Genomic DNA, 21,075 nt, shown 5'->3' with positions numbered 1-21,075 from the left:
TTTTATTCACGCGTTACTACCCTAAATACATACATAAATAAATAAATAATACATAATATAAATCGCTGAAATGCATTTGTTAGATTATTTTAAAAACGCGGCATGCTGTCGATTTAAAATAATCTAATATGTTTGAGTCTCACGGGAGTTTTATAGTTAAAAATGCATTTATTGTTTAATTAATTAAATACACTAAACTACTTTTGAGCTTTTTAATTTATTCATGCTGTCTTTAGAGACGCCATCTGCTGTAAGGCAGGTGAATCAAAATACGCGGGAATAAAGACAACCAATGACATGCAAGGATAATATAGGTTATCCAATCAGATCTCTTGATTTTGGTTGAACCAATAGGGAATTGGATTAACACGGCGGTTGTTAGGGGTTCTCATGGAAGCGGGGAGCGAGGTTATTTAAGTGACCGTAAGGAGGATTCGAGGCTTTTTCCATCGGCAGAGCGTCGTGTCAAAGGATATTTGTGAGTGCTAGTTGTAAGGTAAACCCCGTGTTTGAGTTTGTTCGCAGATGCGTATTATGGCTGCCATCTTCTAGAATTGCAAGATGTGGAAGTGTGTGGCGACAATGGGCGTGACGCTTCTACAACGAGTCGTGTTAACCAGAGCCACGGGCATGGATCGGCAGAGCGTCGTGTCAAAGGAGATCAGTGAGTGCTAGTTGTAAGATAAACCACGTGTTTGAGTTTGTTCGCAGATGCGTATAATGGCTGCCACCTTCTACTAGTACAAGATGTGGAAATGAGTGGTAACTAGAGTTGTGCCGTTCCCGGTAACATTCCCCATTTTGTATGGGGAATGTTACCGAGCGAGAAATTTCCCCATACAAAATGGGGAATGTTACCGGGAACGGCACAACTCTAGTGGTAACAATGGGCGTGACGCTCCTACAACAAATCGTGGTGTACCAGAGCTACGGGCGTGTAGATCTACGACTGCCACGACGCTGCGACGAGGGCGGCACGCTGTCGGAGCTTCACCAGGACCGTGGGCATGGAGAACTACATCAAACCATAACGGGTCAGCAGCCAAACAATATTCTGTCACGGTATGTTAATTCAATATGTTAAATTGCTTGTGAGTTATTTTACATCACGAAAGTACCTGCATACATATTGTGTTCATACATGTACGATAATTCAACATACTAATTTAATTGCGTGGAGTTAGTAATTATCTTACTTTTACCTAATCTGGTTTTTTTATCGATTCTCCATACAAACTTCCAGGCCCCTTATCACCCCTTTAAAGGGTGATTTTAGAGATAAAAGCTACCCTATGTTCTTCCCCGGGGCCCAAACTATCTCTATACCAAATTTCAACTAAATCTCGGTTTCGCGGTTTAAACGTGAAGAGATAACAGACAGACAGACACCCTTTAGCATCTATAATATTATTACGGTTTATGAGTTGTGATGTGTGAATTGCGGGAAGTTGGCGCATTGTACGGTGGATTGTGGAAAAAAAAAATAACTTGTATTCGAGGTTAACGTAAGACGTTTGTGTTATTTTTAGCAATTAAGGCAGTAATGATTTGAGTTTAATATGTTTTGTTTCATTTGATCTATAAAATCTTAATCGTGAAAAGGCTTGAGTGTGGTTATATCAAACTAGTTTTATCAGTGTTTTGTGTAGACTGTGAGTATAGGACACCTAAGTATTGGTAATTAGATAGTATTTGACCTGTGAATCTTTAGTCGTACATGTATGTAAATAAACAAGCTTGCTCGTGATAGTGATTTTGGACAACAAGACTGTGTAAGGCCGTACTTCCATCCTAAGGGCCGTCAACACGCCTGCAGTGTATCTGGTGTTGTAGACGATACGCCTGCTCGTTTGCCTTCATATCATTAAAAGACCTACATTATTGTAAATATATCACAGTATAATTAGATTGCTTAGTAGGTACCCTTAATTGAATTATAACTTCCATAAATAGATTGGGCGTAAAATTAATAAACGTTGTAGGTGGTTTGGATTATGGCTTGTTTTAACATATTTATTTTACTATTTGTATATTTGTAGAATTTCATGACGAATTAATCTGTATAATTATTCATTATTATTGTAATCGAAATGACCTCATCAATTTTAATTTATTGGGTATCTATATTTTTGACATGTATAAAATTAATTGCTTATATATATTCAAATTGGTTTGATACTGTGTATCCACTACTGCATGGATTCGTCCTTATTAGCAATAAAGATATTGAGTATTGAGTATATAACTTAAATTGTGTATTTCTCAAATTCTCGGTTCACGTACGAGGAGCGTCTTCTAGTCCTGCCAATGGCTTCTAAGGGCTCCAGGCTCCAGTTTTCCAGAGCATCCTCGCGACCCAGGGACTGGCTCCAAGGAACTTAGAGGCGAGATGCAGACCTCGCAGAAGCGGCTACAAGGCGAAGCTAAACCCATAGGCTAGATGGCCGAAGCTAGTCGAAATGGTGCGTTGGTTCTGATTTAATCTTATTTCAATTATGATTCGACATATTTACATATATAGTAAATATATCTTATGCTTTCATATTTGAGTGTTAGTGAGTTGCATAATTCTGATTAATAATGTGGGTTGGTAGGTTGAGTGTGTTATAATACTTTGCCTACATAATTTACCTTATAACAATAATTCAATAAATAATTGGTTGTTTATTTGCAAATTTGGTTGTGTAACTATACCTATATGTGCGCGCTATATGGGTATACCGTCATGTTTGTTTTAATTAGCAACCAAGTTCGGGTGACTAATCTTAAAATATCTTGTTTTGGGAATGAAGTTTAAAAATACCTGTTAATTTATGCTGAGTTATCTGGGTAGCGTCAATGTTCACTTATGCTATTTTAATTAAAAAATAACATTCCCTGTCTGATTTAGAGACTGGTATTTACCAGACTCGTATTTTAAAATCCAGTCATTGTTTTATTTATTAGTGCGTATGGTATTTATTTAGGACATTATATTAACAGGTTAATAGTGTATTATTTTGTAGCCATAATTTATAGGTTATTTCTAGTCACGTCATAGTTTCTTATATACTAATTTCGGTAGGTACGTCAGTGAGTTGACCCTTAACCTTCATTATTTCAGTTCGTTAATGGTATAGAATATACTTGCAATTCCAATTAAACCTCTCAAATTATAGCTTTTACAGTTGAAATGTTTCTCTATAAATGCCTATTTGTCTTGTCCTTGTAAATCATTAGCTTTATATTTTCCATATTGCGTAAATGTTTTAGTTCAATTAAAATTAGGTACCTACTGCAACCATTGCTACAATACTTTGTTAAACACTATGTATTTTCTAATTTCCGGTTACGAGCGGATGCGGGCGAGCCTTTTCCCATTTGCGGCTTTGAAGGGTATCCCTGAGCAACATCACCTGCGAACCTGATCAACCTCACTGCTACGGCGACTACTCATCACGATGTGATAGCGTTGGAACTCTGCCAAGCAGAATCTACCTAAACGGTGATGTAGACCATATTCATGTATTTGCCTAAAATATTATTGTTCGTCGTTTAAATAATTATGTTGGCGTACTAAAGTGGTTGAATACTATTATTGATTTATTATGGGATGACGTAATTATCTGTAGGCAGAATTATGTAGTACGTTTGCCATTTAATTTTATTGTTATACCTTTGCGGTTTAATTATATAAATAGGTGGAAATACTCTTACGGATTCAGGTTTTTCAGTCAGGTCAGGAGAATGTAGGCACGGATTTTAGTTCTTGGCGTTCATTATTGGTTTAGTCTATGATTCTTATGAGAATTTGAGATGATTTAGCTGAATGTAAATGATCTATGACAATGTGAGGTCTCTATGAAATCGGGTGAAGCCATCTGTGTGATAATTGATACCTATTTAATGTTGTGATTATACATTCATAATTTAATATAGGAGTTTACAAATTCCAGAGACACCTATCTTATTATATTACGTATTCAATGTTGATGCGAGAATTCACGAGTACTATAGGTACATAAATACTGAATATATAACTTTATACAACTGGTTCAGCTTTAGTTGATTGCGAATCATTGTATCATTCCAGTTACATTGCTAAGTACCGTTGTTTATCATTACTGATAATATTCGGTAAACAGATTGATATATTTCTTATGGTCTTACATTTTATACTTTAACTATGAATCTGAGTGATTTGCAAGCAACTATCTGCTCTATAAGTTCAAGAGCCATAAATTGCTATTGTGGGTGTATATTTTGATCATTTGGTATATAGTTTGACCTATATTTATCCAATATTTTATACTTGCCCTAAATTCATTTGTCATATTGAATCAAGTCAATTTCACTAGTGTACATAGTACATAGTAACTTCCATTTTGGTTTACGTCCAATTGGAATCCTTTTATATTTATTTACTAACCAATGGTAGTTGTTAAAACCGGTCACAATGGTTATAAGTACATGTGGCTGTTTTAGCAATGAGGTATTAGGTATTTAGTTATATCTGGAATTACTGTCACATATGAGTTTTCCAGTTATGACAAAAAGGTTCTTGACTACCCAGAATTCAATTATTTTAGATATCGCTAAGCGATGGTTTTATCCCAGGTTGATGAAATACGACCTTGTGTTTTACTATAGGGCCCGTTTGGTCACACCCACTGAAGTCGATCTTTGGAGAGGGATTGCTTCAGTGTTGTAGCACGTTCAGTAGAGCTAAGCTAAGTTTATTGATTGTATTAATCTTATGATTCATGCAATACGTTTACCCACCTCCCCTCACATAGAGGTTCGTGCATCTTGGAGCGCCAAATTGCTGCTTATCGAAATCTGTTTGGATGCGTATAAAAGACGCATATATCCTTTTAGATTTTTATAAGACGTCTATTCACCTCCCTGGCGAGAAATCTGTGTTTGTCGTTTGCTGGTACTAGCCATTAAAGACTCCTTTATATATTAATACTGATAGGTCTATATACATTTATAGAATAAGATGGTTATGTATCGGAGTCAACAATGATACAGATTATTGGTGGGGGCGCGCTTACCCCATTGCCCTTCATAGGTAACTAAATCCTTATTGGGTCTTACTTAGGTAAGCTCAGTAATGAGAACAACTTAGATTATGAGTGATCTTTTTTAGTATGATTCAACCTGGATATAACCCTGTACTGTGAATGCTTGGCTTTTAACTACTTAATTGGGTAAAGGTAAAGGTAAGGAAAGGTAACCCTAATCCACCTGGCCTTTAAGTAACAGTTGTTTTTTACCCTTTGAGTGATGTACCTATGTGCATATAATATGTGTAATGAAATGGCTGATCTCATGATAATAAGGGGCAACGCTTATATCATTGTTTTGTATATGGTCGTTATTGGGCACTCATGTCAATTACTTACTAGATATGTCTCGGTTTCTGTACTCGATAGTATAAACCATTACGTGAAATATTCCATTTAAGCGTCGGGGTTAGAAGGTATTGTAGACGGTGCAAGTCCTAGTGACATACCTATGGAAATATTCTCGTAGAGACTTGCGGCTCGACATATAAGGAGTGGTCCATAGTGCGGCGTATGCATGATAGTTTTATGAGATTCAAAAGGTTGCCTTATAATGGATTGCAAGCAGCTATTTTATTCTACAACATACTTAACTAAAATAATAAAACCCTTCGAAGCCAGACTTCACCCACCGATCCTGACGTATATATTCATAAATACGTCAGGCACACCATAAACTAACGTATCGTTATATATTAAATCTGAACGTATTAGTTAATCTTATATATTATTAATAGATCGTGTTACAACCTATTTTCATATCTAAACATTTTGACTGAAACACATTTAATTATTTTAGATTGTCTGCATACATTTCAGGCACCTTCTTATTTTAATTTAGAAGTATCCCACAATAGCATTTTATAGGAAGAAGGTAGGGTTTATAATAGTCGTATTAGTAATAATATTTAATAACTTTGATGGGATTTAACCAATTCTTATTGATTCAAATTATTTTAAATAGCGTTTTATTCTATGGACATGTTTTAATTTTACTTTACTTTGGTTTATAATAGTCGTTTTGGTAATAATATTTAATAACTGTGATAGGATTTAACCAATTCTTATTGATTTAAATTATTTAAAATAGCGTTTTATTCTATGGACATGTGTTAATTTTACTTTACTTTAGGGAGCGTTAACTGTTATTTCCCATTTCTTGAAGCTTATTTATTAGGCAATATTTATGATTTATTGTGCTTGTTGGAACATATTTCAGATGTTATCTTATCGTGTAACATGTCTCACACCTCGAAGAGCTTTGGTTATTACTTGTCATGATGTTAGTCCTTACCTACCACTAGACGATCTTGCCATATTTTCTTATGTATTAATAGGTTTTAATTCTTACTATGACATATTTTATTATGTTTGTGTATAGGTTAAACTTGTGCAGTCAGGTTTTTGTTCCGCCTTGTTTTCCTGACTTAGGTTTGGCCCTAGCAATCAAGGCGGTGTATCCAATGTAGTCCTTACCAGACTTAATTGGATATAGTTTGTAAAATTTTGAATTAATATATCTTACAAACTTAATCAATTTAAATGCAATAAATCAAATTCGTTAGTATTCACAATCTTGTTATCAGTGCTACTACGTAAACGAAATTAATAACTAGCTTAAATCTAAAATAGGCCCTTGAGGCATTGTACCAAGGATGCTGGCGGCATTTCCCCGCTCTATCGCAATGCTGATACGTTGTGCGAGAAAGCCGCCAGCTCTTCGGTCACCAGTTACGTCAACCAGACGCTTCGCGATTTCTGCAAACAACTTATGTGCGCTGGGACCCCATGGACCTAGAGTTTCAACTCCAAATGGAACGAAATGATACTCTCTACCGAGGCTCTTATATTTATTACGTTTTAAAATTTCGGCGCTTTCCGCCGCTCCGCCCGCTTTTACATTAGTCCGTTGGAGGTGGGACGGTGCCAGTGTGTCTACGCAGGTAGCATCCCACACCAACATCCGTCCCAAGCTCCAAGGAACCAAGGACATCCCATCGGGCCTCTTGCCATCATCTCTGATAATACCAGTCGGCTCAAGAAGAGCGGGTACATTGATGGTGGCAAGAGACCGACGGATTATGTCATTAAGCGACGCATGTCTTGAAAAACGGCCGGCACTTTTTTGACAAGATAATCCATGGTGTCCCAGTCGGTCCACGTCCGTGCCACAAGAGCATATGTGTGGCGTACACACCGAAACCCCGAGTCGCAAACCAGTCGCCAGTCTAAGGGAGGCCGGATCCAAGAAAGTACCAGTATTAGGCGAAGGATGGGCATGTAGCCAGTAACCCGCTTCCCGGGCTCCGACCGCCAAAAGCCTCGCGCGGTCTGGACCTGTACAGTTGTTTAGGAGAATATTGTAAGTTAAATCACAGTAAACATTATCCCAACTCCTTTGTGAATTTGGGTCGTCTGGAAATTGTTTTCCCGGGCAAGCAATTTTAAAAGCATTTTTGGCGTCCTCAAAGCCCGCAATCTCACAGTTTGTGGGCAAAGCCCTTAAAATATTTCCTATGAGACCAGACGTGCTATGAGTGGACGCCAAAAAGGCTGTGGAAGCCACACTGGAAATTTTGCGAATCCCTAAACCTCCAAACCGAATAGGGAGGGACGCTTGAGACCAGGAAGGCTCACTTAGCTGAATGTTTAGAATCGTCTCTAAACTAATTTTGATCAAATCATCTAAAGGCGACAATAAATTTTGATGTTTCCAAAAAGGACAGCAGCGGAGCACATATGTAAATTTAGGGACAAAAAGACAAAATTTAAGAATCACAAGAGCATAATGAGGGCTAATTTCGAGTAAGCGATTCGTGTGACTTTTGAATTTAGTTATAGAGTTAGAAATATAACCGGGAAAAGATTCTTCGAATATAGGAGATCCCAGGAGGCAAAGAGAATACTTGTCTACTGATTTGATATCAGGAGCCAGATCGTCAAATTTGGGTTGTAAGTCTGCCAAAGAACAAGAAGATTTTTGAATAAAGAGTTCACATTTGCCGAAATTCAGTTCTAAACCAATATTTTCGAAACTACTCTTAATAAAAGACAAATCAGAGAGCACAGTATTCACGTCGCCTCCTAGGGTTCCGTCATCTAAATACCAGACATTGAATTTTGATTTTAAATTTTTAATAATTGGATTTATAGCCAAACTAAAAATTGCTGGCCCGAGAGGGTCACCCTGCTGACAGCCAACCTCAGAAGATAATTCATGTGACTTGTACATTAATTTAGATGAGTTTGAATAGCAAAAGAAAAGGTAATTGTATAGCTCTGGAATTTTGTCCTTTACTTCTGTCAGCAAGGTGTCCCTACTAACCGAATTAAAAGCATTTTTAACGTCAATTTTGACTACAATTTCGCAATCATTGAGTGAAAGGTAGGTCCTTAGGGCATGGACGGCTGCCTCGCACCCACCTTTCGTGCCGAAACCTAGCTGTATTGGTTCAAAAAGGGACTGCAATTTTGATCTAACGTGTCTAACCGCAATTTTTGATGCCAGACGTCGTAAAGTAGACCCCACAGCAATGGGTCTCACCCCTCCGTCCTTTTTGGTTAGGGCGATCAGGTTTGCACCGTATAGAATAGGGAGGATTTCAGTGTTAATTTTGCCTGAAAACATAAAATTTACTAATTTAGTAAGGGAACTGATAAGCTGCACACCTGCGTCGCCCACGGAATGAGAAATTAGATCCTTCAAATGTTGGGGCGAGATCCCATCCAGGCCGGCCGCCGAACCGTTTTTGAAAGAAAATATGGCGTCAATAACGTCTTTGTCTTCGATTTGGAGGCAGGCCCGGTCAGATGTAGGTGGGGCAAACAAGTGTGGTACTGAAGGAGCTGGGGGATGTTTAGAACGTAAAGCCGAGAGGGTATCAGGAGTATCTGGCGATAGCACGTCATTTGTGAAAAGAAGACGAGCGGCACCTTTAAGATCGCCGTCGCTAATTTTACTTTCAATTAATTTAGTTCTATTGAAAGTGGATGAGGCGCACCCAGAAGGTCGAGAAATGTGTGGAATTGTATTCGAAACGCAATTGTTTTTGATTTTTTGTGTTAAAGAAATTGTCTTATCCTTTTTGGCATGAAGGGTTTTGAATGAAAAAAGGAAAAGATTATGCCAATCATCAATTTGATTATTTTCCACACATTTTATAATTAGGCCTGAAAGGTGATTAGCGACTGTGATCCTGGCGCCGCGCGGAACTCTTTTAACAACGGGCACATTATTTTTAAGTTCGCTAAGGTATGAATGGAAAGGGATGGAATTTGGTTGGTCTGAAAGGGGGGTGGTCAAAAAGGGTGGGTCTAAATTTAAAACGGCATCATTTTGGCTGATACATAGACGGTGTTTTTTGGAAATATGAATATTGAGGCCTCTCTGCGTTTTAAAAGAGTTGTCGCATTGTACACAATTAAAATTTAGATATGGTGTGCCATCGCCTGATTGAGTTGCGGCATGCATCCACTTACCGGAACAGTATATACAATAACTAAAGCACAAAAAACTTAAACACAAAATAACAATATTCACTAAAAATACAATTTATAGTTCGTAATAGACGTTGACGTTGGCCGTCAGGACGACACGACGTAGCCGTACAAGACCGCAACGTCTGAAACAAAAAGATATGTTATTATTTGTTTAGTATTGGGCCTGCCCACACTATTGCACAGTAATCTGATGTTTTTAGATAAGATAAAAGCAGTTTCAGGCATCTAGAGCCATGTATAATTTGAAAAATAAGCCAAAAATATCACTGTGCAAAGTGACAGACAGAAGGTTGACAGCTTCAAATCTTGTTTATTTTATACTTCACCCCTATAGTATAGATCCTTATTTACTAAATTTCAGTATTACTTTCCAAAGGTTCAATAATAGAGTAGGTAGAGGAAAGTTTCATTATTTAAGATTATAAGCTTCAGTAGTAGAGCTACTTGCCCTGGCAAAGACTTTACAGCTACTAGCTTTGGCCTACTGTCGTATAGATGGCATTGACGGTTTCGTTTGTTATTTAACAATTTTAACGCATATCAGTGAAAGAACATGGGCCAAAATCATAAAAATAATTAATGCAAATAAAAAAACATCATTTATCGATATTTAAATACATTTTATCGTATTTTTATAAATCTTCATTTTAGTTTTAAAGTGTGTCGGCAGATGGCAGTGAATTTACTGGGGTTACAAAATTTACTATGACAGTACCGCTCTAGTATAAGTTACTCTATGGTCTTAGTAGACTATCTAACATAATTTCAGCTTCCTAGGATTTCAGGAAGTACCCTAAATGTATTGATGATCATCAGTGAGTAAGTGAGTGAGTGAGTGACTAAATCGGCGTTTTTTAGATATGAATACAATCGAAAGTATAAGAGCTATGTAATTGAAAATTGTTATACTTAATAAGTCTACTACTGACATCATATACCGAGAATTTTGTTTATCTGGTATAATCCAAACCCAAGTTATAAGGGTTCAAAAAAACGACGAAGCGCTTCGAGAAAAGGTAGGTAGTGCCCTTGCGCTTCGCTTTGCTCGTCTTGGCGGGGGCACTACCGTGCCCCCAGATACCATATGTACGATTGCATGTATTAATTACATACACAAAATTATCCTCTAAATCCATATCAATAGTATTTCGGCCCAATTCGAACAATGCTTTATAAGATGTCACAGCGATACAAAAGCGATTTTTTTTTAACCAAAAACGTCACTTTTGACACTGACAGATCGGTATCTTACGGCTGTGACATCTTACAAGCATTGTTCGAATTGAGCCGTTTGTATCATACCTATAATGAGTACCTTCAAGTATTGGTTAACGGCAAGTGTAGCGCTCGTAGCCAGTCGAAGCACAGCCTTCGTAGCGAGCGCTACGCTCTTACGAGTCTTTGAGCTACGCGCCAAACTTACTTCACGTAAACTCATTAAATAAGGAGCTTGCAATAAACTGAAAATTTTCAATATATACTTACATAAATAGTTCTCCAATTGTTTTTTTCATACGTAATATTAAAAAAGCTCGACAGCTATTAGAATGCCCGTTTGAATAAATCAGTTTGGGACTAAATTCAAGTGTATTATCGAGTGATAATTAGTGTACTGTGAAAAATAATGTAGCAAAAATGTGATATTTAAAAAGAATTTCGTCATATACAGGTACGTCTTTAAAAGCATAGTATGTATCTATACAAAACAAGCAGATATCGAGGGCTTAGCGGTGAAACCCGATAAATCGAGGCGAGGTTTTTGAAGTTAGAACTAAATGTAACGTGCGGGGATTTCTTCTACATGTATAGATTCAAAAATATCTTGACATCTTCTTTATTTGGGATTCACCGCTTAGTCCTCGATATCTACTTGTTTAATATTATCTAGTATAAAATCATTAACCATTATTATCTAGTATATATAACTTTATCTAATATGTTTATTACTGATTTATTGAAAAAAATGTGTCATTGTAAAAAAATAAAATCCGTTTTAAAACAATAATCTTTGTCCCTCGGCCGAATTTCACCTTCCCATACAAGCGGAGTTTCGTTCTGATTTTAAACCTACGTGTTGGATTGTAATAAAACTTTGCACATACAATGACATGAGGTATATCTAGGTCTGTAATTAGTTTATATAGCTGCAGTTTAAAAAACAAACTAAATGGAGCGAAAACAAGTTTTGTATGAAAAACTTACTGTATTTTTTTAACTATACTAACTATCGGTGCGATTCGGGAAATGAATTAGAGATTCACTAGGTATGGAAAGATACGTGACGTCCCACGGGTAAAGGTACCTTATGGCGGTTGGAACTTACGCTATTATTAACGCCGCTCTTGTTCTTTCGCAAGTTGGCGCACAGCAGGGGGAACCTCTTGGCCCGCTGATCTTTAGCCTCGCAATACAGAAAGCCGTTTCCGGGCTTCAATCCCCACTCAACATCTGGTACTTGGATGACGGTACTATCGGGGGTAAGCCTCTTGAGGTTCAGCAAGACTTGCTTGCTCTTCTTCCGCGTTTTCGTGACTTGGGGCTAGAAGTGAACGCTAGCAAGTGCGAGTTTTTTCCATGTGGCGTCGAGTCTCAACTTTCCTTCAGTTTATTTAGGGAGTTGCTTCCCGGGCTCAAGGAGTTGTCACCCCAAACGTTTAATCTGTTAGGCTCTCCCATTTTTTCGGAAGCCATCCCGGAGGCCTTCGAGGTGAGAAGACAGGTTCTTTTGAGCGCCGGGGATAAGTTAAAGAACATTTCTGCGCACGTGTCACTGGTTCTGTTGCGGTCCTGTTTCGCCGTTCCCAGAGTCATCTACTTTTTGCGCACCGTGCCCACCTGGCTTTGCCCCGGCCTTATTGACTCGTTTGATGCAGTGGTGAAGGACTCGGTAGAGTCACTGCTGAACGTCTCCCTCAATGCGGACCAGTGGGATCTGGCCTCCCTTCCCATTCGATCGGGTGGGTTAGGCGTAAGGCGCGCAAGGGACGTGAGCTTGCCGGCCTTTCTGGCGTCGGCGGCGGGGGTCGTGGATCTTGTCACTCAAATTTTATCTCCATATGGTGACAGGGTATCCATACCTTTCGCTGCGGAAGCTATGGAGGCTTGGCTGGCTCTCAACCCGGAGGCAGCGCCGCCGGAGAGACCGGATCGTCAGCGTTTGTGGGATGACGTGGGGGTTAAGCGGTTGCTGGGGGGCTTAGTGGAGAGTGCGGTGGGCGTGGACAGGGCGAGGGTAATCGCAGTGTCGAAGCCGGAGTCTGGAGCGTGGCTTCACGCGCTTCCTTCTCCGCACTTGGGTACACTGCTTGACAACGACTCGACGCGGATTGCAGTTGCTCTTCGCCTGGGCTGTGCGGTGTGTGAACCCCACGTTTGCATCTGCGGTACTATGGTGGAGAGCAACGGTCATCACGCGTTGAGTTGTGGTCGGTGTGCGGGGAGGTTCCCACGGCACCACGCGCTTAATGATATCGTGCGGAGGGCGCTAGTATCTGCTAACGTCCCGTGCGTCTTGGAACCTCCGGGTCTCAGTCGCTCTGACGGGAAGAGACCGGATGGGTTAACTTTGGTTCCCTGGGAGAGGGGGAAATGTTTAGTGTGGGACGCAACGTGCGTCAGCACTTTCGCGGCGTCGCATATTGGCCGTACTGTGAGAACGGCAGGGGCAGCAGCCGAGTTGGCTGCAGTTCGCAAGCGGGAGAAATATGAGGTCCTGGCGAACTATTTATTTGTCCCTCTTGCAGTGGAAATTACGGGCTGCTGGTGTACGGAGGCCAAGGGCTTTTTCGGGGAAGTGGGGAGACGCATGCGGGAGAGGGGTTTGGATCCTCGCTCTGGGTCCTTCCTGATGCAAAGATTGTCCATCGCGGTTCAGCGTGGCAACGCGGCGAGCGTCATGGGCACCTTTGCATCGGGGGGGTCACGGGACGATTTTTGGGACGGCTGAAGTTTGACTTATTATTATTAGTGTTAGTTTCTAGGATAGTATAGTTTAGATTTTTAGTTGTAATTTTTGGTTGTAATTTGTAGTTGTAATTTTTAATTGTCATTTTATTATTAAATTTATTCGCAATGGACTTTCCCAATATAAATAAACAGTCACGTTATTTATTTGGTGGGTATAAACTATTTAGAGTGCTGACACTGCTGACAGGGTATAGAAATCTGAAATAAGGTGTATTTTGTACTGGATTTAGTAGTCCAATTAGTAAAAAATATATTTTAAGAGGGGCGTTCCATACATGTAACTAAGTGTCACAATAAAAAAAATCTGAAACCACCAACGTGTGGCACATCATTAAATTGGTCTTTAAAAATAACTTCAATGTTATTATGCACTTTTTTCGATAAATTTAATACTTTTGGGAAAAAACCGTTTCCAAAGGCCAAAATAATGTTCATCCCTTTATAACTTTTGGAACAAAGTTTAATAAAATATAAAAAAATATCGGGAAAATAGACCCTAGAAAACACTTTGAGAAAAAAATACTTTAAACATGATCGGTCAGGTCATTTTTGAGTTTTCATTAAAAAACTCTTCATAAAAGGACGTAAGTGCCGCGTAAACACGTAATTTGGCGTGTACGGGGATTTAGGATTCTAAAAGGCGGACCTGTGGATTCTATTCCAGTCCTCAGTCACTTAGTTTTATGGGAGAGTGGAACCCAGCGTGGAACGACGCTTTCTAAGCAGCAGTTGACCGCAACTAGATGGGTAGTTAGTAAAAACCCACCAAATATTTACCTAAAATACCCGTATTTGCCGTATACCGTAACTATGTATTTAGTGTGGTTAAAATATGATTTTATTATAGTCGTTAGTTTTCAGGCTGGCCCTTTCGGTTAACTCTTTGTCTATTGTAAGTAAAACCGCACGTGCTACTACCTGCAAAAAAAAGAATCGCTAACTTTATTTACTAAGTACGTTTTCGGAACTTTAGTCCCGGAAAAAATGTTATCGCAAAGCAGTCACCACTTTATGACTTTGTTCCACCAATATTAAATCACATTTACAATCGGGTCTATCGCGAATTTATTTTGTTACCTTTATTTACCGACGTTGGGTCTCTATTGTTTCCCATATAGTTTTAAGTCATGAGTCATAGTTTGTCTACATTTTCGTTAGTCATAATTTGGTTTTTCTCAGAAACGCGTAACTTTTCAGGATTGCCATAATACAAACCTAACCTAACATAACCTATCTATAGGATAACCTGAGGAAAATCCTTAAAAGTTAACGGTTACAGAATTATGACTAATGATAATATGACAAACATTACATTATGACTTTCAATAATTATGTCAAACAAAGGGACCCCACCAAGGTTTCGACACAGGTTTCACTGGTCGTGGTCGCGGCTAACTGACGTCCCAGCAAAATGTCAAAACAGAGATTTGTGTGACTACCCGAGGAAAAGTGTATTTAAAGTTTCTTTAATGAGTATGTCTTTTGCACGCTTTAGAAGCGGCGTCCAACTTAAAAAACCGGCCAAGTGCGAGTCGGACTCGCGCACCGAGGGTTCTGAACATTACACAATTTAAACAATGTATTTTTTATGTGAAACTTGAGTGAAAGGTAAATTGCGGTTTACGATTTATGACGTATTAAAAAAAACTACTTACTAGATCTCGTTCAAACCAATTTTTGGTGGAAGTTTGCATGGTAATGTACATCATATAGTTTCTTTAGTTTTATCATTCTCTTATTTTAGAAGTTACAGGGGGGGGGGGGACACATTTTACCACTTTGGAAGTGTCTCTCGCGCAAACTATTCCGTTTAGAAAAAAATGTGATATTAGAAACCTAAATATCATTTTTGAAGACCTATCCATAGATACCCCACACGTATGGGTTTGATGAAAAAAAAAATTTTTTAGTTTCAGTTCTAAGTATGGAGAACCCCCAAAATTTATTTTTTTCTTTCTATTTTTGTGTGAAAATCTTAATGCGGTTCACAGAATACATCTACTTACCAAGTTTCAACAGTATAGTTCTTATAGTTTCGGAAAAAAGTGGCTGTGACATACGGACGGACAGACAGACAGACAGACAGACGGACATGACGAATCTATAAGGGTTCCGTTTTTTTGCCATTTGGCTACGGAACCCTAATAAGTAATATCTATTGAATCTACTTATCAGTTTCACAGCGCATCTTTTTCGTGCATTTCTTTTTGAGATTATTCTCATTGCGAGATGCTTTTGATCTCTTTGAGCATAAGTTCTTACATCTTTGGTCCGTCCAAAAATAAAGATCAGGTGATATAGATTTTATACAAGTATATTCTGGGTGATATAAATTTTATATATGTAGGTATAACACAAACGTGTGGGAATTACTTATAATTACGGCAACCGACGAGTACGTGCCTACGTTAACCGCAGTTTGCAAAGTACTCACGCCACGAAATCAGAAGTTGTAGATAAAACAAAGCCTCAATGTCTGTTCTGTGTATTTTATCTCGATGCTGGCTGTAACGAATGAAAGTAAATTTGATCGGCCTCGAATAATTGCTATATTTATCATTTTCCAGTAACAATGAGCACATGCCATTATTTTCGTTTGTGAATAAGGTGTTACTGACCTTATATTAATATTTTTACAATAATTAAAAATATGGTACCCCCCCCCCCCCATATGATAAAAAATGGACCAGTCAAAAAAACAGCCAAATTCTTTTTTCGCGATTTCGGGGTTGGTCCCATAGTAAAAGTTGCTCAGTATAATCCCAAAACCTCCCTGGCAACGGGAATGCACTTATTTTTTAGCCACCGTGTATAGGAGTAGATAGATAACAGAAAGCGTCACTAGTTATATAGCAAATAGGTATTTAGTCCAAATTCCCAAATTCCAGCAAAAAAAAAACATTGATTTTTACAGGCTTTTGTTCACACCTTTTCCGGTGTCCGGTAATTAAATCTTGCAAATTAAATTTGACCCGCTTCCCGGTTTTGATTAAGCTGAAAATAAAAGGTACCTTTAGTGACAATGCCATGTTATATGTATTACCATTCAACTAATCCGGTGATGGAAAATAAGTAATATGAGGTGATCTTAAGAAAAGCACAATCAACAAAATCACTATGCTTTTCTGATTGAAACCATATTCGAATAAAAAGGTACACCTTTTCTATTAACCAGTATCATTACTTATTTTATTATACAGGAGACCGAGCTTTGCTCGGATAACATATAAAAACTCAAATATGCGCGTTTTCCTAGAGATAAGACCTAGCTAGATCGATTTTTCGCCCCCGAAAACCCCCATATAGCACAATTTCATCGAAATCGTTAGAGCCGTTTCCGAGATCCCCCGATATATATAAAATAGATAAATAAATATATAGATAGAGAGTTCACAACCTGGCTCCATTTATAACATAAAAATTCATACATGTAATAACAATATACAAAACTGTGGATGCTCTGTTATAAATAAAGTTGAAAGCGTTAAGTATTTAGGGATATTAGTCGACCAACGCCTAACATGGCACTTGCAAATAGAGCTGCTCATGAGCCGTGTCAGGAAGCTTATATGGGTCTTTAAAAATTTAAGACATATCGCTACTTCACAACTTCTTAAACAAATATATTTAACCTTAGTTCAATCAATAATTAGTTACTGCATACCGGTATGGGGAGGCGCTACTAAAACCAAATTTTTAGAGCTCGAAAGAGCTTAAAATCGCTGTATTAAATTTGTTTATTTCGTTAAGTATATATTTACCTAAAGGGTAGCTGATTTAAGTATACAGCCTGTTACCTAATAAAGATATGATAAAGACAAAAGGTAAGCTGTAATAAATATTAGGTTTATACTCTCCAGGTGAACGGTTTATACCTACGCAACCAAAAACAAACTATATTGTACAAATGTACATACATATAATATTACGTAACAAGTGTGTTTACATATATGGAACCTTATCTATCTATTCACCCGTTGACCTACACATACTACACTACTTTATTAACCACATAAAGTTCCTTTTTAAGCATGTAATATGCCATTCAACCCTTTTTACTCCGACTAATAAAGTGAATAGGGAAATTTGGGCCAATAAACACCAGAGAGGGATTACTCGATCACGGCTCAACCCACCCCATGAGGGTAGTAAGGCGTGAAGACAAATTTACATTATCTTTGGCATTATATTGGCAATGTAACTTAATTGGAAATTATAAATGTATTTTTGTGATTAATTTACATTATCCAATAAATTATGACCTGCGCTTTTTTCTGGTTTAAGGAATAACCCATGCCGCGTCTAGGGAAGGTAGGGGAGCATTGAGCAGTTGGGAAGTTCGGGCACCACCTTGGAAATCGGGATGTGTATAAGATACTTAAAATTGTATACTGTGGTATTCAAGACTAGTTACTGGCGTGATAGCTCAGGATAATCTCATTCGTGATATTGTTTAGTGTGAAGTTTTTTGATGTGAATTAAAAGGAAGTCTATGTTAACGAATAAATTAACGTACTTAATTCATTTGACTGTAAAAAACATACTTGAATTATTAGTGAAGTGAGCGTGTGGGCAGCATTGAGCATTAATAATTATAGAGGAAGGTTTGGGCATGCCCAATGCTCCCGCCCCTTCTGTTTATTTTGGCAATCGGTGAAAATCGGCAATCGTCTGTCTATCACTTTGTTGGCCAAATTGAAGTAGTTCGTCACTATTAAATTAAACACGGCTACTATTTATTTATTTATTCGTATGGCGTATATCTACAGAGTCGCTAATTATTGAATTACAATACGATATCTAAATTATTCACCCATTGGGCAGCATGTGCATTAGGTGAGTGAAGGTCTAGGGTCTCTCCGACAAATTTCCGTACCGGGCAATTATGTATAATGTGGTGTATAGTCTGTACCGGGGCCCCGCAGTCGCATGCTGGTGAGACTCGCCAACCACACTTAAACAAGTAGTCCGCACAGCGTCCATGTTCCACTACTACCACTATTAAATTCATGTGTATGAGTAAGATACGTATTAAATTTACGTTTCCCGAACTTAAAGATATATCAAGGTATCCCAAAGATATGGAGCAAACGGGGAAGAACTTAGTATACTTTAGGTAAGCCTATATGGGTAACATCGAATCTTAGATCCATTTTATTACTTAAAAAAGATTACTGAGTATTTAGTTCTAAATCCTTAGTATCTGCTTTTCCCGTACTTATAGTTTAAAACAGATAATTGCTGGGCGATTTCATTGCAAGTTTTATAGTTATATATTACTTAATATTCAACTAATTTAATATAAAAAGACGCATTTAACACAGTGCCCCAACCTCCCATTGGGGTACCCAAACCAACCGACAACAGGGCGGTTTGGGCACTTTTACATGGTTTAAAAATTGAATTGAGCATACGGAACTCCGTGTATCTGTTCTCACAAGCGTTATAAAAGCGCCGGCGCTGCTGTCAGTTAGCTGTCAAGTGTCAATCTTTGGTGTCAATCATCATGGCTGTGCGCGATCCCGAATTGTTAATTCTAAGTCTAGTCTCGACCATTACCCTATTAAATCATAACCGGAATACGCAAATATAGTACTTAAAAACGTAGCGTGTTTTTATTACTACACGTCCACAAGGCATAGCAGGGAGTACGAGTCAAGTGATTTTTAAGCGTTCATATGAATACGAATATTAGAAACGGTAAAAAACCGCCAACGTCGGGTTTTAACGCGACGCTTTGTAAGCTCTCGTGCAATGGGGCCTAAAAGGGAATCTTTCATGCATGTAACCGCAAAGTGGTTGCCATCGTCACGTGGCATTTGTTAACGTTAGGCTATTTCCCGTAAGCCCTAGCGTGGTTTGTCGGCGTGACAGAGTGATTAATGATGCCTCTAAACTCTAACCAAGCAACATTTCCGCTACCTATAAATATTGCATGTTTTTCGCTTTTCGGGAAAATAGAAAATTATGTTTAAGGTATGCTCGCACTGTTCTATTTGTTATACGAGTATTATTAGCATAATTATAACGGGGTTTTTGGTGCGGGAACGATTTCAACTGAATCTAAATCAAATTATTTTTATGAAATGAATGATTTCGTATATTTACAAATTTGTTTATTGTAAAATATTACAAACTATGAATTAAAAATAGGTAATAAGCTCCAAATGTGCTTAGAAATATTAAAATAGTACCTATCTGTTTTTACAGTTTTTGTCTATTTTTCTTCTTCTTCTTCTTTTAAAATTATGGCTTCAGCCCAGTGGGACTATTTCGCCAGTATCAAGGTATTGAGAGGTTTACAAACGACAAAAATTGTACGGTTGTACAAGACAGTGTACGGTGATTTGTTAGCTCTTGTAAATCGATAGCTAGTCTTTACAAGAAGCACGTGGACTACCGGCCGTTGACTCCAAGATGGTGGTTAAACGCGCTTCAAAATTAATTCTCCATTCACTGCACACTACCACATTAGTTTACTGTATAATAAGCTATCGATATTACACTTTAAACAATATTAATAAGCAAAAAACAAAGTAATTAATCACGATGCTAACTATCAAGATGGCGCTCGAACCGGAAGTCCTTGTCTATTTTTGGCTAGTGTAAAACATTTCCACACCAAAAACCTCGATGTATGATTAATAGCACCTACTGTATCTTTAATTTTCCTTTACATCGGACGCAAATAAGTGAATAACGAAACAGAGAATACAGTCGGGATCAAAGTGGACAAATATATCGTAACCAGGCATCGTAAAATGCGAGCGAAATCCATTAAAGTACTAAGGTTTTCATACGTCTAACTGGTTGTCATACGTCATTTCAATGGATTTAGCTCGCAGTTTACGATGCCTGATCGTAACACACCTTTGTTATCATGGAATGATGTGCTCCATCATGTATTTGCCCACTATGGGCTTCACTATATAATACTACTAATACTTCCCAGGAAATAAATCAATCATCGTAGTTTAAATTTATCGTTAAACACAAACGCATCTTTGAAAAAGTGAGACAATCGTTGTTATTTTAAGTCGGGTATGAAAGTAAATACTTCTTGTGAAGAAATAATTCTATTTTAATATATGGACTAGTCATATCATACGACTCATTTAGGTTTTTACACAAAATAATCTTGATTATTGACTTAAATGATAAAATATTAGCACACAACGGAAGAAAAACTTACAATTGACTGTGTAAGCCGGTTTCTTACACTATTTATGCTATTAATTTAGCAAAATATCGTTTGGAAAATTTCGCCCGGAATATCATAATTACCTTTTTACAGGTAATGGGGTTGGCAACTGTCAAAGGTTTGCAGAGATGGCGCCATCATAGCTTGCCCCTTTTTCTATGAGATTTGGCTTAAAGGGCTGGCATCCAGGGCATTAAAAAAACAAAAATTTGACAATTCTAGGGATTGACAGGGCAAGCTATGCTGGCGCCATTTGCAAATTATTTCGACCGGCCAACCCCATTGCTTGGATTATTTGGCCCCGTGACAATGCCACTGCAATCCGGCACACTACAAGACAACAACATCTTCACTTTATTA

The 21,075-nt window shown here is 38.1% G+C and overlaps 1 protein-coding gene across 1 annotated transcript in view; it reads left to right on the top strand.

The window, feature by feature from the left end:
• The first annotated feature begins 10,942 nt into the window (after window positions 1-10,942).
• The window catches only part of LOC134748947 (gamma-aminobutyric acid type B receptor subunit 2), a 320,538-nt gene continuing 310,405 nt past the window's right edge, over window positions 10,943-21,075 (top strand). The window contains exon 1 of the mRNA XM_063687384.1: window positions 10,943-11,217. The gene's annotated coding sequence lies outside the window, so the exon portion shown is untranslated. The remainder of the gene's footprint in view (window positions 11,218-21,075) is intronic.

This window comes from Cydia strobilella, chromosome 1 (genome assembly GCF_947568885.1).
Source record: "Cydia strobilella chromosome 1, ilCydStro3.1, whole genome shotgun sequence".
NCBI classification, from domain to species: Eukaryota; Metazoa; Arthropoda; class Insecta; order Lepidoptera; family Tortricidae; genus Cydia; species Cydia strobilella.
Note: the sequence above shows the minus strand (reverse complement) of the source record. Positions and strands in the feature narration are given on the sequence as shown.